The sequence below is a fragment of the Rhinatrema bivittatum genome, chromosome 15 (assembly GCF_901001135.1).
Source record: "Rhinatrema bivittatum chromosome 15, aRhiBiv1.1, whole genome shotgun sequence".
Lineage (NCBI taxonomy): Eukaryota > Metazoa > Chordata > Amphibia > Gymnophiona > Rhinatrematidae > Rhinatrema > Rhinatrema bivittatum.
In genome coordinates, this window is record NC_042629.1 from 37,104,451 (window position 1) to 37,128,170 (window position 23,720).

At 43.7% G+C, this 23,720-nt stretch overlaps 1 protein-coding gene across 1 annotated transcript in view; it reads left to right on the forward strand.

Annotated features, from left to right (window-relative positions):
- SIDT1 (SID1 transmembrane family member 1) overlaps positions 1–23,720 on the forward strand; it is a 118,929-nt gene that overhangs the window by 7,802 nt on the left and 87,407 nt on the right. The gene's annotated exons all lie outside the window — the stretch shown is intronic.

Here is a 23,720-nt window from a genome sequence, read left to right on the forward strand (position 1 = left end):
TTCTCTCATACTTATCTGTTTCTCTTAGCTCTTTGTTCTATTCCCCTTCCACCCCCACCATTAATGTAGAGAGCAGTGATGGAGCTGCATCCGAAATATCTAGCTTGATTAGTTAGGGGTAGTAGGGGTAACCACCGCAATAAGCAAGCTACACCCATGCTTATTTTTTTTACCCAGACAATGTTATACAGCCCTTATTGGTTGTTTTTCTTCTCCCCTGCCGTTGAAGCAGGGAGCTATGCTGGATATGCGTGAAGTATCAGTTTTTCTTCTCTCCTGCCGTTGAAGCAGAGAGCTATGCTGGAAATGCATGATGTATCAGTCTTCTCCCATGCCATTGAAGCAGAGAGCCATGCTGGATATGCATCGAAAGTGAAGTATCAGGCACATTTGGTTTGGGGTAGTAACTGCCGTAACAAGCCAGCTACTCCCCGCTTTGTGAGTGTGAATCCTTTTTTCTTCTCCCCTGCCGCTGAAGCTATGCTGGATATGCGTGAAGCATCAGTTTTTCTTTACCCCTGCTGTTGAAGCAGAGAGCTATGCTGGAAATGCGTGATGTATCAGCCTTTCTCCCATGAAGCAGAGAGCCATGCTGGATATGCATCGAAAGTGAAGTATCAGGCACTTTTGGTTTGGGGTAGTAACCGTCGTAACAAGCCAGCTACTCCCCGCTTTGTGAGTGCGAACCCTTTTTTCTTCTCCCCTGCCGTTGAAGCAGAGAGCTCTGCTGGATGTGTGAAGTATCAGTTTTTTCTTCTCCCCTGCCGTTGAAGCAGAGAACTATGCTGTATATGCATTGAAAGTGAAGTATCAGGCTTATTTGGTTTGGGGTAATAACCGCCGTAACAAGCCAGCTACTCCCCTCTTTGTGAGTGCAAATCCTTTTTTCCACGTTTCCTCTTGCTGTTGAAGCTTAGAGCGATGTTGGAGTCACAATAAGCATGTATATGTTTATTGAATAAGGGTATTGTCTCCAGGCAGTAGCCATCATTCTGGCGAGTCACCCACTCTTCATTGGTGGCCTCTTGACTTTATGGATCCACAGCATAATGTTTTTGTTCAATGGACACCGATGAACGTCAGTATATAAAACTGTTAAATAAAAAAATTAATATGATTTTGTCTCCTGGAAAAATATGTACCCATTTTAGTCAGCCCACTAGGTGTCGCTGCCACCCAGGAGATAATAAAACTGGCTTCCAACCATAGCAGCCGCTCCCCGCCTCCCACCTCCCCCAAGACGGGAGATGGAATGGACATCAAAGGGGGCAAAAAAACATCTCAGGGAGATAGGAGAATGATTTCTGTGGGCTTCAAAAGACAGCGAACATTTTTTCTGAACAACAAAAGGAACTGCTTGGTTATCTTTTCCTTTCAGCAGCAGAAGAAAAACATTTTTAATTCAAATACTTAAAAAGGCACTGAGTTACATCCATGCCAGCCACTGCAACTCTCTGCTAAGGGTGGCTGCAGCGAAAGGAAAGGCTTTCTGGGCCCTCCCTTCAGAGCCCTTTAATCTTCTGTATCCATTCGCCCTCAGCAAATTGCACAGAGTAAAGTTTACTGTTTTGCTGCCTCTCCTTCTTCACACATTAACCAGTACTGGTTATTTGTCCAGGGAAGTGGATGCTTTATCCTATGCCTAGGGACCTTTATTTTCAGTTTTTATTTTGTTTCCTCTGGGAATTTATCAGCATTTATCATAACAAAATAAACAGGAGAAAAATAAAAAAAACTTTTTTCACACCGTTTCTCCCTGTTTGTCTATTATAATAAACACCAATAAATTCCTGGGAAAAATTAAATGAACATTACAAATGAAAGCAGCTGCCTGTACCCTATCAGCTCTCCCTCATTAGGGGTACAACTCAGCTGTTAGGAAGCCATCACTTTTACTAGTACAATGAGAATCTTTTGAATTTAGCCTGTATCCATATTTTTGCTTTATCCGAATGATCCTAGCACAAACTGAATGATAACCAGGGAAGCAGCACTACAGTTTACATATATACAAAATGAAGAAATGACTGTGTAGCATCAACTAATAGGAACCTTAGCAGTTTCACCAAATCAAAAACCAACGAGCCTTTCAGTACTTTTCAGCCATGGATAAAAGAGTTCTAGCAATGATGATATCTGTCCATCTGGGTACAATAACTTCCCTAAAAACATCCCAGTCGTACCAAACCTTGGAAGAAAGGTGGAGCATGGGCCTGGTATCTTGCATGTACCCTATGAAAAATGACCACAATTTGATAGGGCGAGGTTATTTTCAATAGGATCTGACTTATAAAGCACTAAAAATAAATAAATGAATGAGATTTATATATCTATAGTCAAAACAATATGCACTTATACTAATTGGTGTAAAAGTGGACCATTATGTATACACATACAAATCTCAAATTACATCCACACACCTATCAACAAGAATACATAACTTCTATTCTTTATAAATACTTCACACAATATTAAAAAGCCCAAAACCGTATAGTTTCCCACAAAAAAAATTTGCTAAAAGATCCCTATTCGTACAAACACACCACACTCAGTTGCACACTTAAAAAAACAAACCTTGATGTTTTTCAAAGAATATGACTAAACATTGCAAACAGTTAAATATTTCTAAGCCATTCTTCCATTTATAACCAGCCCAAACATAAATGTTTTCTTAGCGAGATAGCAATTTATAGTGCTGTTATGGAATGAGTCCCAACTTTATCGAATGCTCTCTCAATTCCATTAGAAACCATCTGTTTTCTAGTCCTGTTATGCCACGTATGCTTTCCTCAATTGTATGCAGGAGTGAGTCACAGGACTTGCTTAATTCACCCGCAATGACAATGGGAGATTCCAAGTTGATCTTTTTGTTACACCTTCATATTTAAAAAAAAAAAGTGTCCACACAGGAGCCATTCAGATAAGATACTGTATGTTTACTTTCAGTTCACCCTGGCCACAGAGGAATCGTTCAAATAAGATATTGTATATTAAATTTCAGTCCACCCAACAATAACCTCCTTTCATCCAACAAATGGGCTTCATCAGGGGGGGGTTTATATTCTTTGCTCCTTTTAAACTCCTTCATAAATGTCACCTCAGTAACGATTGGCAGTTGAGCACCAGATAATCTTTATCTTTAAATGCGTTCCTTCGATTGCCCACTGTGGTTAAACACAGTAATATGACATTGCTTCAGAATATATTCCCATGTATGTCTATACACTTTTTAGAATAGGTATTTAAAAATAGTTGTTTAAAACTAGTCTTCCTTCAGAAACATGACCCACGCAATTTCCTACCTGAACAGTTGCACACTCGGACTTCCGGCAGCACTCATGTCTGCAGATGGATACCGGCCACGGAATAGAGGCTATCAATATAACCCCCACTAATACCACCCCTTCTCTTCATCTCAACAACACCAACTTTATTGAGCCTTAATAGAATGCTTCCCACTCTATGGAAGTATTAAGACCATGGGGTTGTAAGGTTTGGCACCTAAAAATAAATTCCTGTTCTTTTCATTGCAGTCTCTCCACACAATTACCCTCCATGGAAGAGATGTGACACAATATTTTAACTGGTCCACATCATGTTGACAATTTCTCCAATGCTTGACCAGTGGTGCATCTATTTTCATTGTGCAAATGATTGACTTATGCTCTATTATACGAGTTTTTATTGGTAATTTGGTATGCCCTATATAGATCTTTAAACAAGGACATACCACTGCATAGATAACCTGTTCTGGTAGGGATGTGAATCGTTTTTCAACGATTAAAATTATCATCCGATAATGTTTATATCGTCTTAAATCGTTATAGAACACGATACAATAGAAATTCTAACGATTTATCGTTAAAAATCGTTAAATCGTGTTAGTGCGCACTAACTCGAGTTAGTGCGCACTAACTCCCCGTTAGTGCGCACTAACTCGAGTTAGTGCGCACTAACTGAAAATGATACAAATAAACACTTTCCAGGTCACTGAAGGTCAGTTAGGAATGAATATGTGTTCCTATTGGCTGGCTGCCCTCTTATCTATTGATGTTACCACTGAGGTGATGGTTGGGGGGATGGGAAATGGAACTGGAAACTCACGAACACCAACAGAAAATGAAACAAAGTGTTGACACTTCCCAGGTCAGTAAAGGTCACTTAGGAATGAATATGTATTCCTATTGGCTGGCTGTGCTCTTATCTATTGATGTTACCAAGGTTTCCACTGAGGTAATGGTTGGGGGGATGTGAAATGGAAACAGTTGCAAGCTTGACATGTGATGATCAGCACTCACGTGACTAGAACTTGTTTGTTTATTATTTTTGTTAGCAGGCACGTGAAATTTGCCAATCACTGTGCATTTTAGAAAGGTGGTCCTGGCTGGAACTGTACACAGTTCAAATATATGTAATTGATTGTTGGTAAGTGTATTTTTTAAGTAGCCACAGTGGCACCAGTATGTTTACTTATCCTCCTACTTAACTCACTAGCTCAGCTTTGTAAGAAGGGCTTCTCTGCTTGTGTGTTGCTTTTGTTTGGTGTGAGGGATTTATTTTAAAGGGTCATGGTGGGTTTTAGGGTTGCTTTAGTGTGCCGGTTTCCCTGCCCTCCCCCCCACTGGACCCCAGGTAATATAAGGCACTTTGTGGGGGTTCGGGAGGGTGGGGGATTTATTTTAAAGGGTCGGGGTGGGTTTTAGGGTTGCTTTAGTGTGCCGGTTTCCCTGCCCTCCCCCCCACTGGACCCCAGGTAATATAAGGCACTTTGGGGGGGTTCGGGAGGGTGGGGGATTTATTTTAAAGGGTCATGGTGGGTTTTAGGGTTGCTTTAGTGTGCCGGTTTCCCTGCCCTCCCCCCCACTGGACCCCAGGTAATATAAGGCACTTTGGGGGGGTTCGGGAGGGTGGGGGATTTATTTTAAAGGGTCATGGTGGGTTTTAGGGTTGCTTTAGTGTGCCGGTTTCCCTGCCCTCCCCCCCACTGGACCCCAGGTAATATAAGGCACTTTGTGGGGGTTCGGGAGGGTGGGGGATTTATTTTAAAGGGTCGGGTGGGTTTTAGGGTTGCTTTAGTGTGCCGGTTTCCCTGCCCTCCCCCCCCCACTGGACCCCAGGTAATATAAGGCACTTTGGGGGGGGTTCGGGAGGGTGGGGGATTTATTTTAAAGGGTCGGGGTGGGTTTTAGGGTTGCTTTAGTGTGCCGGTTTCCCTGCCCTCCCCCCCACTGGACCCCAGGTAATATAAGGCACTTTGGGGGGGTTCGGGAGGGTGGGGGATTTATTTTAAAGGGTCATGGTGGGTTTTAGGGTTGCTTTAGTGTGCCGGTTTCCCTGCCCTCCCCCCCACTGGACCCCAGGTAATATAAGGCACTTTGTGGGGGTTCGGGAGGGTGGGGGATTTATTTTAAAGGGTCGGGGTGGGTTTTAGGGTTGCTTTAGTGTGCCGGTTTCCCTGCCCTCCCCCCCACTGGACCCCAGGTAATATAAGGCACTTTGGGGGGGTTCGGGAGGGTGGGGGATTTATTTTAAAGGGTCATGGTGGGTTTTAGGGTTGCTTTAGTGTGCCGGTTTCCCTGCCCTCCCCCCCACTGGACCCCAGGTAATATAAGGCACTTTGTGGGGGTTCGGGAGGGTGGGGGATTTATTTTAAAGGGTCGGGTGGGTTTTAGGGTTGCTTTAGTGTGCCGGTTTCCCTGCCCTCCCCCCCCCACTGGACCCCAGGTAATATAAGGCACTTTGTGGGGGTTCGGGAGGGTGGGGGATTTATTTTAAAGGGTCGGGGTGGGTTTTAGGGTTGCTTTAGTGTGCCGGTTTCCCTGCCCTCCCCCCCACTGGACCCCAGGTAATATAAGGCACTTTGGGGGGGTTCGGGAGGGTGGGGGATTTATTTTAAAGGGTCATGGTGGGTTTTAGGGTTGCTTTAGTGTGCCGGTTTCCCTGCCCTCCCCCCCACTGGACCCCAGGTAATATAAGGCACTTTGTGGGGGTTCGGGAGGGTGGGGGATTTATTTTAAAGGGTCGGGGTGGGTTTTAGGGCTGCTTTAGTGTGCCGGTTTCCCTGCCCTCCCCCCCACTGGACCCCAGGTAATATAAGGCACTTTGTGGGGGTTCGGGAGGGTGGGGGATTTATTTTAAAGGGTCGGGGTGGGTTTTAGGGCTGCTTTAGTGTGCCGGTTTCCCTGCCCTCCCCCCCACTGGACCCCAGGTAATATAAGGCACTTTGGGGGGTTCGGGAGGGTAGGGGATTTATTTTTAAAGGGTCGGGGTGGGTTTTAGGGTTTGCTTTAGTCTGCCGGTTTTCCCGCCCTCCCCTTCCCCTCCCACTTCCCCCGATTTACTAGTAAACTAGTGTGTTGTCTTACACTAGCCAGCCACTACCCCTGTGTTGGTGCTGGACTTGCAAATGCACGTGAGCCTTAAATTTATAAATAAATTGTTTGTGTTAGTAGTGCAAGTATAAGTAAATATAATATTATGGGGTAGCCTAGTGTCATTGGCTAGTGGCTGGCTACTAGCCACGCCAGTGAGCCACTAGTCAGATTACTAATCACACAGTGACCTGTCACTGACTGACGAAGTCACTCACTAACTGTATTTAACCCTTCTATATATCTTATCTATTAGGTGCTGCTCAGTACACTGCTGTGCCAGCTTACTTGTTGGTACTGGACTGGACTTGCAGCCATAACGTTTTAAAATGTTTGCTGGTAAGAAGAAGAGTGCTACTGGAAAGAAAATTCCAGTCAGTAGGAAAAAACTGCGATTTGATGATACCCCTTCTACTTCAGCGAATGTAAAGGAGCAAGGTAACTTGCAGGACAAGGAAGGAGCAAATCTGGAAAGGTGAAGTGAAAGTGAAATCTGTGCGGCAGCAGCAAAGTTTATTGATGGATGAAGTGCTACAGAAAGTGCTGAATAGAGAATCAGAGGACTCTGAGTCTGAGGAGGAGGATGACAATGATGATAATCAGGATGAGGAGAAAAACACCGCCAATGACAGTGATAGTAGTGATGATGAATCAGATGATGGTAGTCCGATTGTCAAAAAAACCACTGTCAGCGCCAGTAGTATCCTCTCTAGTCCTAAACCAGTTGAACTTTTGCAGGTTACTACAAGAACAACTTCTGCTACTTCTACTCCTAGTACTACTACTCCTACTCTGATGACAACACTGACAAGAAATGTCCAGCCTAGAGTAAGGGACAGTAGAAAAACATCTAAGGTTTGGAATCATTTTAATGTTACGGATGATTGGAGATGTGCTCAATGTATCCATTGTAAAAGGATGGTGAGCCGTGGAAGAACTATTGGACATCTTACTACCACCAACATGAAATATCACCTTGAAAGAGAACATAAAGCACTGTTGCTTGCAGAAGAAGCTGCAGGGAAGCCACAGAAGGAAATTACTTCAGAAGATTGTGTGTATGTGAAGCAGAAGCAGTCTTCTTCTTCTCCTCTTCCCCGGCAGCAGCGGCAAGCTACTGTTGAGCAGATGGGGTGGTGTCCTTCTTCAATTTCACAGACTAGGAAGCAAGTAGTATCCAAAGTGGTGACACGACAAATTGCTGTAATGATTGCTGAGGATGATCAGCCACTGCAGATTGTAGAGAATAGTGGATTTAAGAAGCTGATCCATCTTTTAGCCCCTGACTACAAAATTCCTTCAAGAACTACATTTACCCGTCAGGTGATTCCTTCCCTGTACTCACAATGTCGTGCTGAAATGCAGATTGTGATGGCAAGGGCAAAGGGAAGGAGCATACATCTCACCACTGATCTTTGGACTAGTAAGAATGCAACACATGCATATTTGTCTCTAACAGCACATTGGTGGCAGCTGGATGAGGCATTAACTGACAGCACAAGCACAAGCACAAGCAGTGGCAGTAGCACCAGCAGCTCCAAAAAGCTTTCTCCAGGATACCGGTGGGCTTTACTGCATGCTCAAGTGCTAGACCAGAGACATACTTCTGCAAATATCTTACAGACAATTCAGGGGATGATGGAAGGATGGAAAGGGCTACTTAGAAGCAGTGATATGGAATGTTTAAATGGATATATCATTACTGACAATGCTGCCAATATGATTAAGGCTCTGGAGGATGGTGGATTCAAAGGCATCCGATGCTTTGCACATACACTGCACCTGGTAGTGAGGGATGCGTTGGGGCTAGGTGCCAAGGAAGTGCAAGGTACTAGTCGTCAAGCCCTGAAGCGGTTGATTGAAAAGTGCCGCAAAATAACTGGGCATTTCAATCGCAGTGTGAAAAGTGGGAAGGAACTCAGAGAAAAACAAAAAGCAGTTAGGGCACCATTGCATAACCTCGTACAGGATGTGCCTACCAGATGGAATTCCACCTATCTTATGTTGGAGAGGTTGTCTGAACAACAGACACCTCTGCATGATTTGGCAATGGAATCTGAAATTGGATTGGAAAATCCACTTGGATGTCAGGACTGGACAAACATTGCACAGATGGTGCATGTCCTCAAGCCTTTCAAAGTATATACTGATGCACTGAGTGCAGCTACAGCCACGTTAGGTGATATCATTCCTGTAATATATGATCTGGAGCAGGTATTACAGGAATATCTGCATCAGACAGATTTGTCGAAGGAAGTGTTGCAGCTTGTGAGATGCTTAAAAGAGCAAGTACAGAAAAGGTTGAAACCTCTAATGGAGAAGGATAGCTATATCTTAGCTACTATGTGTGACCCACGTGTGAAAGGCAATGTTGCTCTCAAGTGCAATACTCTTGCATCCTGGACAAATAAGTTGATTGAAATGGTTAAAAAGATTTCAACTCCTCCCACTCCATCCTGCTCAGCTGCTTCCAGTTCCACCAGCTGCTTCCCTCCCATGATGACAACCCATTCTCCTCCCAAATTTCATGAAACTGGTCCTATTTCAATAGCAAGAGCAAAATTTGTCACATTTCAGAGTGGTGGGGCTGCTAACCAGCAGCACCTGCAAGAGAAGGTTGCAGAAATTCATGTGAATAATTTTCTCTCTGAGCCAGTTGAGAGCATGGAGTCAGATCCCCTGAGATATTGGGCAGAAAAAGCTTCAATGTGGCCTTATCTTACCAGAGTAGCACAACACTTTCTTTCCTGCCCACCCACCAGTGTGCAAAGTGAACGAGTATTTTCATTGACAGGGAATATTGTGAGTCCACTCCGTGCATGTTTGAATCCAGACTTAGTAGAGGAATTGGTTTTCATCAAAATCAACCTTCCGCTGCTTCATAATGTGAAAATTCGCTGTGACTGGGAGGAGGAGTGAGTCTCTTGTCTAGGATGGGGATGCAAGGTCATTTGGGAACACAGCAGGATGGAGCATTCAGCAGAAGCACTGCCAGTGCCTCATGATAGAACTGCCCCTGCCTCTTCACCTCAGGTGTCTGCTGTGCTGTTATCATCTATCTTGTCAGCTTGATGAATAAGGACTTTGTATGTGCAAGAAAGAAACCTAAGTTTGTGTCTATCAACTGTGTGCGCTTATTTAGCAGCTGTTAGAAAACAGGCAGTTAAAGTACTTTTGAGTTTTGACCATAGTCTCTCTAAGCAGTTAATGTATATCATACTGTGATAGGGGCATGGTTTATTTTTCAGGCTGAGACAGTTTATAGCTCAGCTTACCAAACCGGTCCTGGGGATTCCACAGCCAGTTGGATTTTTAGAATATCCACAAAGAATTATGCATGAAATACATTTGCATATCATGGGGACTCAGTATATGCAAATTTACATCATGCATAAAATCCTGCTGAGTGAGTGGTTATTTATTTGGAAAACCCTGGTTTGTAGGGACCAATTTGTCTCACTCTCTAAATAAAGCCTGACCACGTAAGTTAGTGCCTAAATCAAAACCATCTCCAGTTGTGTCATGAGTTACCTAACCTCCCTGTGGTCAGTAAAAGGTTTCTCTGGCCGAGATTTAATTATTTCTCCCTGCGGAGCAGATACATGTTAAGTTGAATTTTCAAGTTGCATTAATAAAAAACAGCATTTACGTGTTTACATAAATAGCATATACTTCTTTATATACATATAGTACAACATGAGTAAATCTACACGTGTGAAAAAAGGGATGGTCTAGGTGTTCCCAAGTGGAGGCCAACATTTATGTATGTTAGTCGCTATTTTATAAGAGATTTACTGTATGTGTAGATTTGGCAGCTTTATATTTACTCTCGCTCTTTATCTGGAGTAAGTGATAGTATAAGAAGTCTTAACAGTCAAATCATGACTAGGTCGTGGTCTGGGAGAAATGGGGGAAGCTGAGGCTGATCTTGATGAGTTGCAGATGGACTGGATTGGAAACTGAAAGACTAATTGATAACACTGGTAATTTTATTGCTGTGTCTGTGCATGTTAGAAAATCTGTTGACTATAAATCCCAATTTATAATAATTTTAATAATTGAGTCCACTAATATTTCTCAAATTTAAAACATTTTATTAACTACAAAACTATAACGAAATTAAATAACACTGTTATAAAAATATAACTTTACAATGACAACATACCAAAAAAAAATTATGTGTTTTAGCACCCAGTACTCAAGGATGTGGAGAGGAGAATGGCAACCCGAGAGGAGGATCCTGCTCTGGAGCAGAGGGCAGTGGCATCTCCTCCTCACGAGGCATCTCATGAGGAGGAGATACCTGTGCCCTCAGCTCCTGAAAGGCCTCCTCCATGGCTGACAGCCTCCTCTGCACATTCTTGACATCTGCCCTGATGCTGTTTCCTCCCTGCAGGAGCTCCTTCAGTATGCCAAACTGCGCATGTGCAGTACATACGCAGCTTGGAGGAGATCCTGCAGGGAGTACAGCAGCAGTGCTGGTGCTGGTGCTGCTGGGCCCGGCTGTGGCTGCCTCCATCCTTTGGGCACTGGCAGTGGCACTGGTGGCTGTGGCTGCCTCTTCTTGCCCTGTAAAGAAATGTAAAAAATTCTACATAAGATATAGAACAGGGGTGGGCAGTTATGGTCCTCGAGGGCCACAAACCAGTATTGTACGCACCAGCAAGTTTACAATATTAAAATACATTCAACCCCTTAGTTTACTAAATTGTAGGGTTTTGGAAAAATGAGTTTATAGTCTACAACCTCGGAGAGGGAGAGTGGAGGGATATCATTCTAGATAATTAGAGATAATATTATATAAATATATAACATAACATACATCTATCCCACCCTATATAACTGACTGATCACAAACAATAATTTTGATTTTCTGCCTCAGACAGATACTAGACAAACTACTACTACTAGTACTACAACATACATACTGGCCCTGTGGGCCAAAATACAAGCCATTAAGCCCGTACACACGTGCTACATTAAAAAAAAATGTTTTTCAGTTCATTTTTTAACATGGCACTCTTCTACAGTTCTTCTTCCTCACTCATCCTCTTTCTCCCACTGCCTCCCTCCCCTCTCACAGTGACTAATACCCCCTTCCCTCAGTCTCACATTTATCCCCCATTCACATTTGCAGCATGTTGGTCAATGGTCAGGGCTCAATTATCTAATAATATAATACCTGGCCCACCAGTGACGGTTTGCTCCGTCCTCCTCTGCTGACAGCTACTGGGCCCAGGAAGCCCTGCCTCGTCCCTGCTGGTGTGTGGTTCTGTACGAAGACACAGATCAAATTTCACAGAACAACAGTTAAAATTAAAAAAAAAGGAATTGGAACTGACACAAAACAATATTAAACACAAATTCCATTACAATTAATTGAATAATATTTGTGTACTTGTGGAGTATTCTCAAACAGCCTACCAGGCGAAGGACGCGCTAAAGTCAGGCGGACCTCCTCAAGCCAATCACCCTCGTGAAGTCTCAGATGCCGACCTGAGAATTAGAGGTAGAAAGGAAATAGAATAACATTAATTGATTAATAAATTACTTACAAACACAACATGCCCTGCTAGGTTATTTTTTTATGCAATATATAACATTTAGTAATAAAAAAAAATTAGCTATCTTTTAATGTGGCATTCAAAATTCCCAAATACAAATCACATCATTTCAAAATGATAAATAAATATAAATAAATATAATACACCACTAACATTATCTCTCACCTTTCTTCTTGAGATCTTCGATCTCACGCGGGTAAGAGGCTCTCCGGCAGAACTCCTCCTGGAGAGCCACCCAGGCTGCAGACTCCCTTTGAAGGTTAGGCCTGCTGCCTGAGGGGGTGTAGAGATGCTCCTCATCCAGGAGGAGTAGCCAGGCTAGGAGGTCCACATCTGCCTGTGTGAACCGTGGCTTCCGGGGCCTAGCATCACGATCGGCCTTTGAGGAGGACGGTTGGGCTGACTCCCTATCATGATCCATCTACAATGAGAAAATAAAAAAGAAGATGAAAAAAAGTAAGTTCAGAAGCTCAGACTGGAAAGGGCTGAAGTATCCCACCCTTCACATCCCCCACTGCTGGTATATGGGAGAGAGAAGGGGAAGGGGAGGGGGTGGGGGGAGGTGAAGGGGCAAGCAGCCCCACTCCCTGTGAGGGATGGGAAGGGAGAGCCAGCCCCACTCCCTGGGAGGGATAGGAAGGGAGAGACAGCCCCTGAATGCAGGGGCTGTCTCTCCCTTCCCATCCCTCCCCCCCCCCCCCACCACTCACCCACACACTATTCACTGGCTGGGACATGGGGGAGGGGAGGAGTCAGGGTCAGGCACTGTGTGCAGGAAGATCACAACACCCCTGGTGCCAGGGTTAGGGCACTGTGTGTGCAGGAAGATCACAACACCCCTGGTGCCAGGGTTAGGGCACTGGGTGCAGGAAGATCACAACACCCCTGGTGCCAGGGTTAGGGCACTGTGTGCAGGAAGATCACAACACCCTGACCCTTGAAAATAAATCCCCCACCCTCCCGAACTCCCCCAAAGTGCCTTAAATTACCTGGGGTCCAATGGGGGGCAGGGCGGGGAAACCGGCACGCTAAAGCAACCCTAAAACCCACCCCGACCCTTGAAAATAAATCCCCCACCCTCCCGAACCCCCCCAAAGTGCCTTATATTACCTGGGGTCCAGTGGGGGGCAGGGCGGGGAAACCGGCATGCTAAAGCAAACCTAAAACACACCCCGACCCTTAAAAATAAATCCCCCACCCTCCTGCCAGGGTTAGGGCACTGTGTGCAGGAAGATCACAACACCCCGACCCTTGAAAATAAATCCCCCACCCTCCTGCCAGGGTTAGGGCACTGTGTGCAGGAAGATCACAACACCCCGACCCTTGAAAATAAATCCCCCACCCTCCTGCCAGGGTTAGGGCACTGTGTGCAGGAAGATCACAACACCCCGACCCTTGAAAATAAATCCCCCACCCTCCTGCCAGGGTTAGGGCACTGTGTGCAGGAAGATCACAACACCCCGACCCTTGAAAATAAATCCCCCACCCTCCTGCCAGGGTTAGGGCACTGTGTGCAGGAAGATCACAACACCCCGACCCTTGAAAATAAATCCCCCACCCTCCTGCCAGGGTTAGGGCACTGTGTGCAGGAAGATCAAAACACCCTGACCCTTGAAAATAAATCCCCCACCCTCCCGATCCCCCCCAAAGTGCCTTATATTACCTGGGGTCCAGTGGGGGGCAGGGCGGGGAAACCGGCACGCTAAAGCAAACCTAAAACACACCCCGACCCTTTAAAATAAATCCCCCACCCTCCTGCCAGGGTTAGGGCACTGTGTGCAGGAAGATCACAACACCCCGACCCTTGAAAATAAATCCCCCACCCTCCTGCCAGGGTTAGGGCACTGTGTGCAGGAAGATCACAACACCCCGACCCTTGAAAATAAATCCCCCACCCTCCTGCCAGGGTTAGGGCACTGTGTGCAGGAAGATCACAACACCCCGACCCTTGAAAATAAATCCCCCACCCTCCTGCCAGGGTTAGGGCACTGTGTGCAGGAAGATCACAACACCCCGACCCTTGAAAATAAATCCCCCACCCTCCTGCCAGGGTTAGGGCACGGTGTGCAGGAAGATCACAACACCCCGACCCTTGAAAATAAATCCCCCACCCTCCTGCCAGGGTTAGGGCACTGTGTGCAGGAAGATCAAAACACCCTGACCCTTGAAAATAAATCCCCCACCCTCCCGATCCCCCCAAAGTGCCTTATATTACCTGGGGTCCAGTGGGGGGCAGGGCGGGGAAACCGGCACGCTAAAGCAAACCTAAAACACACCCCGACCCTTTAAAATAAATCCCCCACCCTCCTGCCAGGGTTAGGGCACTGTGTGCAGGAAGATCACAACACCCCGACCCTTGAAAATAAATCCCCCACCCTCCTGCCAGGGTTAGGGCACTGTGTGCAGGAAGATCACAACACCCCGACCCTTGAAAATAAATCCCCCACCCTCCTGCCAGGGTTAGGGCACTGTGTGCAGGAAGATCACAACACCCCGACCCTTGAAAATAAATCCCCCACCCTCCTGCCAGGGTTAGGGCACTGTGTGCAGGAAGATCACAACACCCCGACCCTTGAAAATAAATCCCCCACCCTCCTGCCAGGGTTAGGGCACTGTGTGCAGGAAGATCACAACACCCCGACCCTTGAAAATAAATCCCCCACCCTCCTGCCAGGGTTAGGGCACTGTGTGCAGGAAGATCAAAACACCCTGACCCTTGAAAATAAATCCCCCACCCTCCCGATCCCCCCCAAAGTGCCTTATATTACCTGGGGTCCAGTGGGGGGCAGGGCGGGGAAACCGGCACGCTAAAGCAAACCTAAAACACACCCCGACCCTTTAAAATAAATCCCCCACCCTCCTGCCAGGGTTAGGGCACTGTGTGCAGGAAGATCACAACACCCCGACCCTTGAAAATAAATCCCCCACCCTCCTATCAGGGTTAGGGCACTGTGTGCAGGAAGATCACAACACCCTGACCCTTGAAAATAAATCCCCCACCCTCCCGAACCCCCCCAAAGTGCCTTATATTACCTGGGGTCCAGTGGGGGGCAGGGCGGGGAAACCGGTACGCTAAAGCAAACCTAAAACACACCCCGACCCTTTAAAATAAATCCCCCACCCTCCTGCCAGGGTTAGGGCACTGTGTGCAGGAAGATCACAACACCCCGACCCTTGAAAATAAATCCCCCCACCCTCCTGCCAGGGTTAGGGCACTGTGTGCAGGAAGATCACAACACCCCGACCCTTGAAAATAAATCCCCCACCCTCCCGAACCCCCCAAAGTGCCTTATATTACCTGGGGTCCAGTGGGGGGGAGGGCGGGGAAACCGGCACGCTAAAGCAACCCTAAAACCCACCCTGCTATGGCCGGCGCCATTTTCCTTACGAAAAAACGATTTGCGACAGGAGATCGCTCCCAGACCCCCGCTGGACTCCCAGGGACTTTTGGCCACCTTGGGGGGGCCTCCTGACCCCCACAAGACTTGCCAAAAGCCCAGCGGGGGTCCAGACATTCACCACCACCTAATAATAATGAATTATTAATTCAGTGATATAACAAATCATTTAAAAAAAATTGAGTAGGTTAATATAAGAGATGACTGTAGTAGATTGAATACAGATCTGATGTTTCTGCTCTCCTCACAGCAAAGAAAAGCAACACACAAGCAGAGAAGCCCTTCTTACAAAGCTGAGCTAGTGAGTTAAGTAAGAGGATAAGTAAACATACTGGTGCCAGTGTGGCTACTTAAAAAATACACTTACCAACAATCAATTACATATATTTGAACTGTGTACAGTTCCAGCCAGGACCACCTTTCTAAAATGCACAGTGATTGGCAAATTCAACATGCACTAGCATTTCAGGTGCCTGCTAACAAAAATAATAAACAAAGAAGTGCTGATCATCACATTACTTTTTTTGTCAAGCTTGCAACTGTTTCCATTTCACATCCCCCCAACCATTACCTCAGTGGAAACCTTGGTAACATCAATAGATAAGAGCACAGCCAGCCAATAGGAATACATATTCATTCCTAAGTGACCTTTACTGACCTGGGAAGTGTCAACACTTTGTTTCATTTTCTGTTGGTGTTCGTGAGTTTCCAGTTCCATTTCCCATCCCCCCAACCATCACCTCAGTGGTAACATCAATAGATAAGAGGGCAGCCAGCCAATAGGAACACATATTCATTCCTAACTGACCTTCAGTGACCTGGAAAGTGTTTATTTGTATCATTTTCAGTTAGTGCGCACTAACTCGAGTTAGTGCGCACTAACGGGGAGTTAGTGCGCACTAACTCGAGTTAGTGCGCACTAATCGGAAAAAACGATTTTTAACGATTTTTCAATGAAATAATCGTGCCTAAGACGATTTTCTTGCCCTGCCACACGATTTCTATCGTTAAGACGATATGGAAAACGATTCACATCCCTATGTTCTGGTATTGCGGTCAAAGTGACCTTTCAAGGAGTATTTAATAGATTTACTAAGATGCTGAAACTTTTATGTGCAGTACACCGCTACATACTACACATTCCGTGCAACAAAACTGCCCCCATATATATACAATTTTTTCAATCCTGTTGTAGGAACTGGTGTGTACCAAAACGTCTTTCAGATTTCATCCTCTACGCTTAGCAAAAATTGAGGGCTCCTCAAACTCTACATGCGGAGTCAATACTTGCCAGTGTTTTAAATAATTCTCTGCACCTCATGTGTACATGTGGAATATGGCAGACTGGTCTTGACACTGGCCGTCATAAGAACATAAGAAATTACCATACTGGGTCAGACCAAGGGTCCATCAAGTCCAGCATCCTGTCTCCAACAGTGACCAATCCAGGCTTCAAGTACCTGGCAAGTACCCAAACACTAAGTAGATCCCATGCTACTGATGCCAGTAATAGTGGCTATTCTCTAAGTCAACTTGATTAATAGCAGTTAATGGACTTCTCCTCCATGAACTTATCCAATCCTTTTTTAAACCCAGCTAAACTAACTGCACTGATGTTGTAGTCATTTTTTGTTACTTTTGCTGAGAATGTATATAGAGGATAGGCCGTATGGATTCAGAGTTTTTACCCAGACACAAACTAACTTGAAAGCCACAGGCCAACCTTTGAGTGGATTCACTATAAAATGTTTATGAACAGGCAAGAGTCTGTTTATTTAGTTGTTCCACTAAGGGGTCATTTTTGTAGCGTATCGCATGCGAAAAATCCCTTTTCGCGTGCGATAGCTAGATTGGGGCGGAGTCAGGGCGGAGTTGGCCCCGGAAGAGGAGGAGTCAGGGCATCATCGGGGTGGACGCGGTGGAAACTTCGCTGGGGGCGAAAAGGTAAGAACCCTTTTAGCTGCCAGTAGCATGCCCAATAGCACCATCTTTTACTTTTGCAGGCCCGCCCCCCCTGCTTCGCGCCCCCCCGTTACCGCCGGATTCTCTAAGGTCTGTGACCTTAGAAAATCCAGGCCTAAGTCTATGATGAGAAAGCTAGCAATTAACTTATACTAAAGCCTGAGAGAGAAAGTGAAGGCCGCACAGCTGTGTCCGAAATCTGATAAGAACTCAGAGGGAGGGAACACCACTGCTTTCACAAGCGTTTGTAGTGTATAAGGAGACAGTGAGAAAGAGAGGGTAGAGAGAGCCCTGGACGTGATGGCATGGCTGATCCTTTGGAAATGTAAGCTTTTTATACCTATGTAGCAACTATTATTATCTACCATTACTTCTTCTATCGATCTGATTTTATTTGTTCTATCCTCCTATTGCTCAAATAAACTTGCTTTCTTAGCTGGAACCATGATGTACTGAATCCAAGTTTGTGTGTGGCTCTTTGTGTAGAGGATAAGCTTCTGGGTTCAAGCCCCCAGATATAATCCCAGTAATTGTATGTTTTTATATGGGATAAGCCACCCAGGTCAGAGCCCCTGGACAGGATACTAGTGTGCACGGTCTGAACCCGTAACAACTAACCATATCCTCTGGCAACAAATTCCAGAGCTTAATTGAGCTACTTGCTAACTTCATGGAGTGCCCCCTACTCCTTTTATTATCCGAAAGAGTAAACAACTGATTAACGTTTACTTGTTCCACTCCACTCATTATTTTATAGACTTCCAAGCTGAACAGCCCTAACCACTTTTGTATCATCTGCATATCTGATTACTTCACTCGTCGTATTCTTTTCCAGATCATTTATAAATATATTGAAAAGCACCAGTCCAAGTTCAGATCCCTGAGACACTCCACTTAATAACCCTTTTCCACTGAGAAAATTGACCATTTAATCCTACTCTCTGTTTCCCGTCTTTTAACCAGTTTGTAATCCACGAAAGGACACAGATTCCTATCCCATGACTTTTTAGTTTCTTTAGAAGCCTCTCATGAGGGCCTTTGTCAAACGCCTTCTGACAATCCAAATTCACTGTATCTACCGGTTCACCTTTATCCACATTTTTATTAACCCCTTCAAAAAAATGAAGCAGATTTGTTAGGCAAGACTTCCCTTGGGGAAATCCATGCTGATTGGGTGCCATTAAACCATGTCTTTCTATATGTTCTATGATTTTGATCTTTAGAATAGCTTCCACTATTTTTCCTGCAACAATAACTCCATATTGGCATATAGCGCTCTTTTAATAATCTTATTCAGATACCCCCTCTGTAGGAATCTGGCTCGCAAATGTTCTGCCTGAACTTTATTTTCTTTGGTGTCTGAACACAGGCACCAAATCCTCAAGAAGTGGCCAGTGGGGATGTTCTCTTTCATTCTCTGCGGACAGTGACTTGTGAAGCGTGGAAAACTACAATTCATTGTTTGTTTACAGCGAATTATAGTTTTCAAACAACTACCCTGTTTATAAATTACTCTACCCAAAATGGTGTTTGTCTCAAATCTGTATGAAATGTAAACTTCAAATTGGCATCACATGTATTAAGCCACTTACAAAACTGATCTAATAACTCCGAGGGCCCTGCCCAAACGCAAAAAATGCCGACTATGCGGCCAATACACTGAACCAAAACACTGTTGTTCTTCAAATTTAGCAACAAAGAAGCAGGCCCCCATGGCTGTGCCCTTTATCTGCTCATAATACCCCCCTTTAAAACGGAAAAAAATTCCTTGTTAATGCAAGCTGTGCCTTATCTGAAATGAACAGTCTTTTTCTCAAAGGTATGTGCAGCCCACTTAGAACTGAACTGATTATGTCTACTGCAGCTTTTTGAGGTATGTTAGTATACAGAGCCTGTATATCTGCAGTCATTAGGTCCAAGACTCCTCGCAATTAGTAATTCCGTGAAGAATCTGGATAAGGTGTGTGGAATCCCTGATGTACAACAAGTGTTAAAAAAGAGTTCACATACTTTGACAGAGGCTCAAGCACGCACCCAATCCCAGAAACTATCGGGTGACCTGGAAGATTATGCACAGATTTATGTATTTTTGATACAAGATAAAACTTGGGAATAATAGGGTACTTTGCTAATAAAAATTCATATTCATATGAAATGACCCCTTCCTGTCTCCCTTGTTCTAATCTCTCTCCTATTTCTCTAATTATAGACTCTGTTGGATTATTAGGGGCAATCCTGTAGAATTCTTCTTCTTGAAGTTGTCAATAAGCCTCTCTATTATATTCATCATGATTCATTACCATTACCTCCCCCCCTTTGTCTGCTGGCCAAATAACTATTAATTGATCATTTTGTGGAGCTGCACATGCTCTTTCCTTTCTTTGCTGTCTATACGATCTGGTCTCCATGATAGAAAGATCCCTAAAGACCAACCACTTAAATGCTATTAATAGCGCGTCCATAGGGCCTGGAGGACACCGTTTAGATGGATGTCTGAATGTAGAAACTTCTTTTAACAAATAATTATCTAAAACATGTAATTTTAATCTTAACATTTTGATAAAGCGATGTAAATACATCCTGACTGTGAAAGGGTCATAAACGAAGTCAGCACTGCCATGCTGCAGTACTTTAATTTCCACCTGGCACAGTGGTTTACTAGACAAGTTAAAACATTGTTAGATTTTACCAGTATGATCTGGTTATTCTCCTGGGGTGGTCCTGATGTGGCCAGAGATTCTGGCCCCATATTGCTGGTTCCTGTGCATGGGGTGTATATCTAATAAATGAGCAGCATTAGCACTAGTACAACGGTTTTCCAGAGGGGTGCTAAACCTAACTTGGTTCTTGCCTGCCTGCTGTCTTTCATAAGAACATAAGATTTGCCATACTGGGTCAGACGAAGGGTCCATCAAGCCCAGTATCCTGTTTCTAACAGTGGCCAAGCTAGGTTACAAGTACCTGGCAGGATCCCAAGGGATAGACAGATTACAAGCTGCTTATCCCAAGAATAAGCAGTGGATTTCTAAACTCTACCTTAATAAATGGATAATGGACTTTTCCTCCAGAAACTTGTCCAAATCTTTCTTAAGTGCAGCTATATTAATAGCTTTCACCATATCCTCTGGCAATGAATTCCAGAGCTTAATTATGCGTTGAGTAAAAAAATATTTTCTCTTAATAGTTTTAAATACATTACCCACTAACTTTATTGTGTGTCCCCTGCTCTTTGTACTTTTTGAAAGAGTAAACAAATGATTAACATTTACTCGTTCCATTCCACTCATTATTTTATAGATATCTATCATACTTCCCCTCAGCCGTCTCTTCTCCATGCTGAAGAGTCCTAACCTCTTTAGCCTTTCTTCATAGGGGAATTGTTCCATCCCCTTTATCATCTTGGTCGCCCTTCTCTGTACCTTTTCTAATTCTGCTATATCTTTCTTAAGATGTGGTGACCAGAACTGCACACAATACTCAAGATGAAGTCACACCATGGAGCGATACAGAAGCATTATGATAGTCTCTGTTTTTTTCTCCATTCCTTTCCTAATAATCCTTAGCATTCTATTTGCTTTTTTGGCTGCTGCTGCAAACTGAGCAGAAGATTTCAATATATTTTCAACGATGACATCTAGATCCTTTTCCTGAGTGGTGACTCCTAATGTGGAACTGTGGGAAATTATTTTAAGCAGTTAGCGCACATGAAGAATATTGTACCATGATCGAAAGTAATGAAGCAGAGAATCAGTGATAGTATTAATGTAATTATCTGATATAAGGCCTATAAGTTCTGAAATAAATATGCCATTTTTCTTAGCTTGCTTGCAACAAAAACAAGTCATGAGATCAGATATATTAAAGAGCAGTTACAAAGGAGGCTAAACCTGCAGATATCAGAGAAAAACTGGACAGTAACCACTTGGCCACACTTAACTGCTTGCTGATGTGATAAGAACAGACATTTTGGGGCCTCAAGAACACATGGGGATAGCCCAGAGAAGAAACTTGAGCAAAGGTCAGAAGAATTAACTTAAAAAGAGCAACAAGAGACAAGCTGTTTGAAATCAGAGAAAGAACAGCTCAGAAGAATAGCTTTTGGACATTAACAGTGATTAATGAAGTGCCTAATGAGCTGTTGCTGGTTTCCCAGTGCTGTGTTCCTGTCCTTCCAAAGATATATCAGACTTACACTGGGAACTTTGACAGGAAGTATTTTTGTGTATTCATTATTTAATGCAAACTGATTTTGTATGCTTTTATTGCTTATTCTCAGACATAAGTAAACTTCTATACTTGTAAATAAGTGTGTTGTGTATTCTATGACATATAACTTACCATTCAGCTACCATTTACAGGAACCTTGCATTTGTAGCTATAATTTGGGTTACTCTTCCCTAAGTGCCTCACTTTGCACTTGTCTACAGTAAATTTAATTTGCCATTTGCATGCCCATTCTCCCAGTTTTGCAATGTCCTCTTGCAATTTCTCACAGTCCTCTTGTGGATTTGCCAACTTTGAATAATTTTGTATCATTGGCAAATGTGATCACCTCACTTGTTGTTCCCATTTCCAGATCATTTATAAATATATTAAAAAGCCTTGGTCCCAGAACAGATCCCTGGGGCTCGCCCCTATTCTTTTTTTTACATTGGGAAAATTTACCATTTAGCCCTGTTCTCTATCTTTTAACCAGCTGGCAATCCACAATAGGACACTGCCCCCTATCCCTATTCTAATTTCCTAAGAAGTCTCTCATGAGGGACTTTGCCAAATGCTTTCTGGAAATCCATACACTAAATCAACTAGTTAACCTTTAGCCACATGTTTATTTATGCCCTCAAAAAAATGTAGCAAATTTGTGAGGCAAGACTTTCCTTGGCTAAATCCATGTTGGATTTGTCCCATTAAACTATGCTTATCTAGATGTTTAGCAATTTTGTTCTTTATGTTAGCTTCTACCATTTTGCCTGACAGACATCAGACACACTGGTCTGTAATTTCCTGGCTCACCCCTTGATCCCTTTTTAAAAATTGGCAACCCTCCAGTCTTCAGGTACCATAGACGAGATTACTGATAGTTCACACATTTCCAATATCAGGTCAGCAATTTAATTTCTCAGTTCTTTCAACACTCTGGTCCAGGTGATTTGCTACTCTTTAGTTTGTCAATTTTCCCTAGTACATCTTCCAGGTTCACTTAGATTTGTTTCTGCTCTTCCGAATCATCACCTTTGAATATATCTCTTACATCTTCCTCAGTGAATACTAAACGAAAGAATTCATTTAATTTCTCTGCTATGGCTTTGTCATTCCTAAATTCTCCTTTTATTCCTTGATCATCTAATGGTCAAACTGATTCCCTTGCAGGCTTTTTACCTCTAATGTCCCTGAAAAAGTTTTTATTATGAGTTTTTGCTTACACAGCAAGCTTCTTTTCAAATTTTCTCTTTGATTTCCTTATCAATGCTTTGCATCTGACTTGCCAGTACTTATGCTGTATTCTGTTTTCTTCAATGAGTTCCCTTTTCCATTTTTTTGAAAGATGTTCTTTTAGATATTATAGCCTCTCTCAACCGGTGATTCCTCATCAGAAAAATCACTCAAGGAATCCCCCATAGTCATTGCCTGTGAATTAAGCAAGTATTGTGTTGATTCACTCCTGCATACAATTTGCAAAAACATACCTAGCATAACAGGACTAGAAAACAGATGGTTTCCAGTGGATTTGAGGGAGATTCGATAAAGTTGGGATGCATTCTATAACAGCACTATAAATTGCTATCTCGCTAAGAAAACCCTTGTGTTTGGGCTGGTTATAAATGGAAGAATGGAATAGAAATATTTCATTGTTTGCAATGTTTAGTGATATTCTTTGAAAAACATCGAGGTTTTGTTTTTTTTTTTAATTGTGCATGTGAGTGAGTCTGGTGTATTTGTACGAATGGAGATATTTTACCTGATTTTTTAAGTTCGCTGAATCACTGGGGAAACATATACGATCTGATCTATTTATTATTGTGTGCGATATTTATAAACAATGAAAGTTATGTATTCTTGTTGATACGTGTGTGGACATAATTTGAGATTTGTATATCTATATCTACTCCTTTCCATAGGTGGCATGTATGGAAACCCTAGGCAAGGCACAGTAAATAGAGAAGATCTTACAATTTTTCCATTTACCACAATAAGTTTTCCGCATTTCCTGCCATTGATTTGTTTTACATTTTTTGGAATGCTTTTCTGGTCTTCGTGAATGCAAGCCTTGCTGCACTTTTATTATTTTTTAAACCGGTTTCCAGCTTGCGCTTGTATAGCATCCCGCAGCACCGCCTCCGCCCCGTGGGAGGATGCATTTGATCTTCTCAGATAGAAACGGGTCTGACGCACGTACAGACTGACTGAAGGCGGAGTGTCCACAT